The sequence below is a fragment of the Oratosquilla oratoria genome, chromosome 37 (genome assembly GCF_046742065.1).
Source record: "Oratosquilla oratoria isolate Oo_2021 chromosome 37, ASM4674206v1, whole genome shotgun sequence".
Classification (NCBI taxonomy): Eukaryota; Metazoa; Arthropoda; class Malacostraca; order Stomatopoda; family Squillidae; genus Oratosquilla; species Oratosquilla oratoria.
Window position 1 is genome coordinate 27,116,314 of NC_134813.1, and position 7,500 is coordinate 27,123,813.

General features: G+C 40.8%; 1 protein-coding gene across 1 annotated transcript in view; it reads right to left on the reverse strand.

Annotated features, from left to right (window-relative positions):
• LOC143019570 (band 3 anion transport protein-like) overlaps positions 1 to 7,500 on the reverse strand; it is a 277,937-nt gene that overhangs the window by 203,311 nt on the left and 67,126 nt on the right. The window lies entirely within an intron of this gene.

Genomic DNA, 7,500 nt, shown 5'->3' on the forward strand with positions numbered 1-7,500 from the left:
CCTTTGCATCCCTCTTTCTTCCTGTGATACGTCCAAGGCCGGTCATTCTTCTTCCAAAAGACCTTCAATTCTTGTCATCCACTTGATTCCTGTGAGAATCAACACCGTGTGAGATCGAAACCTTTATTGGTACGACGTTTCGCCTGTTACAGCTTTTTCAAGTACCACTTGATTCCTATTTGCACCTTCTCCAGTATTACTGTGCGAAGGCAATCGGACGGTGTGTGTGTGTGTGTGTGTGTGTGTGTGTGTGTGTGTGTGTGTGTGTGTGTGTGTGTGTGTGTGTGTGTGTGTGTATACGTGTGTGTGTGTGCGCGCTTGCACGCGCATGAAACTTTCTCCCAGACAGTTTGTACCTTGCATTTAAAAACTACCAACTAATCAACTTTAAATATACAAGAACTTTGGTTCCTGGAGAACATTTTCCGAATAAGATTAAACCGTCGTAATCTCGTTTCCATAGACACAGGAACAAAGCGTTACGCCTCCTAACTAGACTTAGACAACATAGACTAAACGTACTTGATTTGTTGTGAATGAAATGAAGATCTCAACTGATACGTGACGCGTACGCATTCATCTGAAGTTCACTTTCTTGAGCAGACCTGAAACACGTGGAAAGTGATACGTGTATGGACGGACGTCCAGTCTATATATAGTGTCCTTCACAAAGTGTTCCTCTCTATTGATTGCCAATCCCGACCATGACAACAGCCCTTGTCGTCTTGAAATAGCTGTTACGTTGTAGGCCACCCAGCTCTACTTTGTTTTATATCTAGTCAATGTATGACATGCGTGCTATGTTAATCTACAAATATCTCTTACAGAATAATCTGGATTCACTCCTCATGAGATTTCCATATCTTGGTGATTATTGATTTATTTAGATTCCACTATGTCCTGCGCGACATTCATCTCTCTGTAACTACTTCAGTTTGTAAATTGCTTGCCGCCATTAGACGTAATGAATTTATCAAATCAAATTAAATCAATATATCTAGTCATGAAATTCCTTGACTTAGTTCAGGTCACAGAACGCCTTAATAACACATCTTGCCAAGGTTCACTCGTTGAAGATTTCTAATGTTGATAATCAACATCTGTTACCCTAAGATGACAATTTGATTTTTATGATCTCATAACAATTTCTATCAGTTCATAATTTTTCTTTGAACAGTGGGCGATGCAGACAAAAATATAGAACATTTTGGTGAACAATAATATTGTACTCTTTAATACAAAGTTGAATAATTGTTTACATGCTATAGCGAAGATGTTGGTTATTGCATGAGAGATGGAGATGTTTTGAGTGTTCGTCTATACTCTGAATAAAGAGGCTTTACGCCTAAAATGTTCTACTGTTCTCTTTCCTGCGTATTACGAGATACAATTGTTCCGGGAACTATGATTAAAAAAAAAAAAAAAAAATTCTCCACCTTACCTTCAAAAAACACATGCACAATTATCCTGTGTTATAATTATTATTATTATGATTTTTTTTTTTGGGGGGGTAGGGGGTGACTATGATCTGCTACCTTCTCAATTCCTACATACAAAGGATTACAAAGGCAAAGCATGCCGACAGGAGACCTTTTGATCCATATCTAGGTCGGATGCAAAAAAAAAAAAAAAAAAAAAAAAAAAAAAAAAAAAAAAAAAAAAAAAAAAAAAAAAAAAAATCATAATAATAAATTAAAACTATAACAATGTAAATAACAATTAAAATACATAAATAAATGCATTGGTACATATATCTTACCTTACAATTTGCATATATCTAGTCACTTCACTTGTTTTTTTTAGTATATGTATCTGAACGTCACGTGATTATATATAAGAGCGATTGGACTATGTAGCCATGCGCACATTATATATTATCCGTGCATCCTTTACGCATGCGCAAGCTGTTCTTACATCCCTTGCGCGTCTGCAGTTTGCGACGTAACTCCATCGGAGTTGTCTGCACATGCCCTCCAGGCTTGCTTCCATGTATTTATGCAGTTCCGTCCTTTATTCAGACTTACACACGCACACACACCAGAAAGCAACCACAAAAAAACTGCTCCAGCACTTTCAAACTTGTCATATAAAGAGAGACTGGCGAAATTGGAATTACCGACTTGGGAGCAAAGAAGAGAGAGAGGCGACTACTGCCCATCTATAGAACCATGAAGGGCATGGAAATACTTGATAGAGAGGACTTGTTAAATTGGGGCAAGAGAAACACAAGAGGACATGGAAAGAAACTAAAAAAAGATAGTTATAAAAGAGATCTGAAGAAGAACAGCTTTCCAGACAGAGTGGTGGACACTTGGAACAAACTGGACGAAACATTAGTGTGTGCAAAAACCATACACGAATTTAAGAGCAAACTAGACACTGCGAGATACAAAGGCGGGACTCACGAGCGTAACTCTCCTTCTCGTAAGATATAACTAGGTAAACACACACACACACACACACACACACACACACACACACACACACACACACACACACACACACACACACACACAAACAGCTACGCATCCACGCATCGCCTGCATGCAATGTGGTGTTTATTATTAGGTCGGGCACCTCTGCAGCCTTGCCTCTGTTTGGACAAATCTACATCCATGCTCACATATTCTTCCTATTCTTATTATACCAACACTGTCTCCAACACTTTTCTTCTCATTTTTGTGTGTATTACTAAGTTATTTTGCCATCAATTCAGTTTTTTTTGTTAGTGTTTATACGTCGACTCGAGCGTGAATTTATCACTCACGGTATCAGTGAATATCCTGTTTTCCAAATCCCAACAATGTTTTCGCTGTTTCTCTTTTTATTTAGCGAGTCTTGCTGTTTATCAATTTATCACAGGTCTCGCTGCTTCGTACAAAACATTCCTTTACGACATCATATATCTATCCTCTTCTGGTGTACCTTACACTCTACCATTGTTTCAGATCGACAATCGCTCCCTCCCACAATCCACATTATTATTATTTTTTTTTTTGCGTGTAATTACTAATTTGCTCATTCTATTGATTTATTTATTCTATTTATAAATTTGTTTATTGTGAACAACTGGTCTATGCATCCGAATCCACATTCTTTATCAGTTGTTTTAAAAAACGATTAGACAACTTTATGGATGGGGATGACAGGTGGTGATGGGTACGGAGCTGCCAAATGTAGGCCTTATGGTCTCTTGCAGTCTCCTTTATTCTTGTGTTCTTATTTTTTTTTTTTTTTTCATTGAATGTCTGATAAGTTCATATCTCCCTTGTAAGGTTACCAAACAAGGTTTCTTCCACTTCTGAGGCGCCCCTCAACTCATCTTCTTCATCTTTCAAAGGCCTTCAGAAAGTGGTCCATCATCCTTCATCCTTTCTTTCAAAATTTCATCTCATTTCATCCATCCACCGTCTTTTAAGTTTCCACCAACTTCTCCACCTCCCCTCTCTATTTTCTATTTTCTTTAGAAGGTTTCTACCCGTCCTCCAATGCCATTCACTCCACTGTCAATTCCTCCTGAATACAGCTTTTTTTTTTAACAAAATACAAATAGACGAATTATTCCATATACATTCTCTCTAGTACCATCATCTTCCCTCACAAAGTACCATCATCTTCCCTCACAAAGTACCATCATCTTCCCTCACAAAGCACCATCATCTTCCCTCACAAAGTACCATCATCTTCCCTCACAAAGATAGAAGCGCTGGTAAATACCAACAGCTGCTCCGTTTTCGTGTCTTCGTTTGCCCACCTGACCGTACATACCTCGTGCCAGAAATATATATTTTTTATCTCAAGTACTTCAGATAATTCCACTATCAGACCTGGACCCTCTTTCTCTTCACTTCTACACTCGCCTTCCGTTTTCTTTACTTCTTTGTATTTCTTTCTGGTTGACTGATTTGATTTATGGAATTTTTGGCCAGAAGGCCAAGCACCGGAATAGGTAGTCCATTCAGCGCATATCTATCATATATGAATATATAAAATTTCATGTAAAACAGTAAAAACAATAACCATTCACAAAAACACATCAAAACAAGATACACTCACAAACAATCATATACACGATTCTAAACTTCATAAAATAAATTTATGTCTTTTAAAAACTTTAAAACATTCTTCACATGAGCCTCCTGTATTTTCTTTCTGGACTTTGCACCATCTCGTCCATGTTTACATTTCTCATTCGTCTTCTTGTCCGTCATTTTCTTCATCTCTTCATCCCATCATTAGTTCCTCTTTTCTTATGTTTCATGATGCCATGCTCTTCCTCTATACGTTTCAGAATTTTTTTTAACTTCTTCCAAACATTCGACACCCCCGCGACACTCTCTCATACCCCCGGCCTCATCTTCCTCGCTCCATTCCCTGACCTTAATTACACTTTTTAATCTTCTTCCGCATTTCACCCCCTCCAACTCCCCCCCCCCCGCCTAAGATTCTCACTTTTCCCGCCCCGCCTCGTTATCCGATACCCCCTCGTGTATTTTTACTTCTTCTTCTTCTTAACCTCCTTTCGTAACTGCCCAAGGTCTCTCCGGTGATTCTGTTCAGGGACGTAGTCATCCACGGCCCTCAGGGTTCCAGTTACAGCCGGACCCCGCCCGGCACTTCAGTCCAGTCCCTCATGCCACAGCCCCTGGAAGCCAGTGGTTACTACACAGCAGTACATTGGCCCGTCTCCATTTCCAGGATCTCCTGAAACACTCTATTCACGATTTATTCCCTACTTTTATTGTAAAAATATTGATGGGCCCCTAGTTCCTACTAGGCCCCTAGTCCCTGCTAGGCCCCTGGTCCCTGCTAGGCCCCTAGTCCCTGCTGGGCCCCTAGTCCCTGCTAGGCCCCTGGTCCCTGCTAGGCCCCTAGTCCCTGCTGGGCCCCTAGTCCCTGCTAGACCCCCTAGTACCTGCTAGGCCCCTACACCCTTTCGGGCCCCTAGGCTTCAGCCTCGTCAATCCTATGAATAATACGGCCCTATTTCTGGTCACTTCTTTCACTTTCTCACATCTGCGGGATATATATATATATATATATATATATATATATATATATATATATATATATTAGGGTTAATGTTAAATTACGGGTATTATTTCCCATCTGTATAGTTCGAGACTTTTTTCATTTTCATCTTCATTCATGGTTTCCATCAGATTTTATGCCAGTTTAACCCTATGAAGAACGTTTAAATCTGGCGTCATCTCTAACCCTAACCTCTAAAACTGATTTCCAGGGCAGGACCCACAGGAGCTTCCTCCATACCAAAGTGGAATGGTGGAATGATGGAAGACAGCCGTACAGAACACAGACCCATTCTCACCTACAAACCGTGGCTCTCGCTCAAACCATTACACAACCACGTTGACCACTTGCCCTCACACAACTTAGGGCGGACGGGCTCGAGCCTCGACCAGGATCCACCATGCATACCATTTATTACAATCACGACCACATACTAAGACCGTTGATGCCAAGCCACCCCACCTCAATGTAATATACAAAGACACAAGAGGCAATAGTAACAACCTGATTCGTAGACACGCAAGGCCACGTCATGGAGGCAAAACCTGACAAAAAAAAAAAAGAGAGAGAAGGAGGGAGAGAGAGAGAGAGAGAGAGAGAGAGAGAGAGAGAGAGAGAGAGAGAATCCCACAGGGCTCTGCCCTGCTTCCGACAATATTCAATCTACATAACTACAGGGGATCTACGCCACCACCTAAAATAATAGCCCCATACTATTCTCTACAAGCGACATTACACACCTATACCCCACATGTGCTGAAACAACAAATCCCTTTCAAATCAACATACACACACGCTCCAGGTGTAGCAAACCATGGATCGCCTCGAGGAGCTGAACCTGCTGTTTATCTCCAGACCAGAAATACACATGAACATCACACAATTGCCGCTGCGCACGCTCCTACCCACAGACAAGATACAAAACTACAGACACAGACAACACAGTCAAGGTCATTCACATGGCAGTCAATAAACAGAAATACATAAGTAGTAGGCATAAACACCTTGAAGTTTCTCACTGACACCTGGCCACGACAATTTTTTTTTTTTTTTTTTTTTTTTTTTTTTTTTATGGCCGATGAGCTGTTTACCTCCAAGTGAGGTGGTCATGGCGTGGGAGAGGAACATCCTTACCCCATGCGAGAAGGACTTTTCCGGGATTTACTGCCGGTTCCTACCAGTACTTTTTTTTTTTCAACATTCTCAGTTTCTGACACACACACATTTTCGCTTGTTCGACATCCTGACCACGTGGTCTCCACCTTGCATCCCTTCCCGAAAGCTTCATATAACATTGCAGACAAAAGACTGACCCCATCTACTGCGTTATATCCAATCGTGCGTTAGCACCCAGACACATCTAAGACCAAACAGATTACAGCCTCCATATCAACGTGTCAGCATTGTCTGTCGATATCAGCATATTCAACGACATCAAAAACACAACAGCATCAAATCTGAGTCTGAAACGGATTTTTGGTCTCTCCTAACCCTTCAGACGCCTTCTTGGTCCACTAAATTGTAATAATGAAGGAGACTGCAAGAGACCATGAGGCCTACACTAGGTAGTTCCATGTCCATTACCACTTGTCATCCCCATCCATAAAATTGTCTAACCGTTTCTCAAAACAACTGATAGTTTCAGCACTCACTACATGGTTACTAAGTCTGTTCCATTCGTTGACAACCCTATTAGTAAACCAATTCTTGGCTATTTCCTTCTTAAATCTAAACTTGTCCAGTTTAAATCCATCACTGCGAGTCCTGCCGTATTGTCTTAATATGATGACCTTGTTTGCGTCACTCTTGTTAAAGCCTTTGATCCACTTAAACACCTCTATTAGATCATCCCGCGCTCTGCGTCTTTCCGCAGAGTGTAAGTTAAGGTGCCTAAGCCTCTGTTCGTAAGATAGATTTCTGAGCCCATATATCATTTTGGTCATTCTCCTCTCTATTGATTCCAGTGAATTGATGTCCATTCTATAAGACAGAGACCAAAACTGTACCGCATAGTCAAGGATGGGTCTAACTAACGCTAGAGTTTGATAATTACCTCTGCACTTCTATTCGTAACTGTTCTAGCAATGAAACCTAATGTTATTTGCTTTATTCCTGGCGCTAATGCACTGTTTCCTGGATTTAATGTCAGGACTCACTAGAACTCCCAAGTCTCTCTCGCACTCAGTTATCTGTAAGAACCTGTTATCTAAGCTATATATATTTTCGGGGTTGTGTAGCCCTACGTTTAACACACTGCACTTTGAGATATTGAAGTCCATTAGCCATTTCACCGACCATGTGAACAATTTGTTAAGATCGTCCTGCAGAATCTCGGCGTCGTTTCCTGACCTAATTAGGCGTCCTATTTTAGTGTCGTCCGCAAACTCTCTAACACCACTATTAATCCCATTGTCCAAGTCGTTTATGTACATAATAAACAATAAGGGACCCAAAACCGAGCCCTGGGGG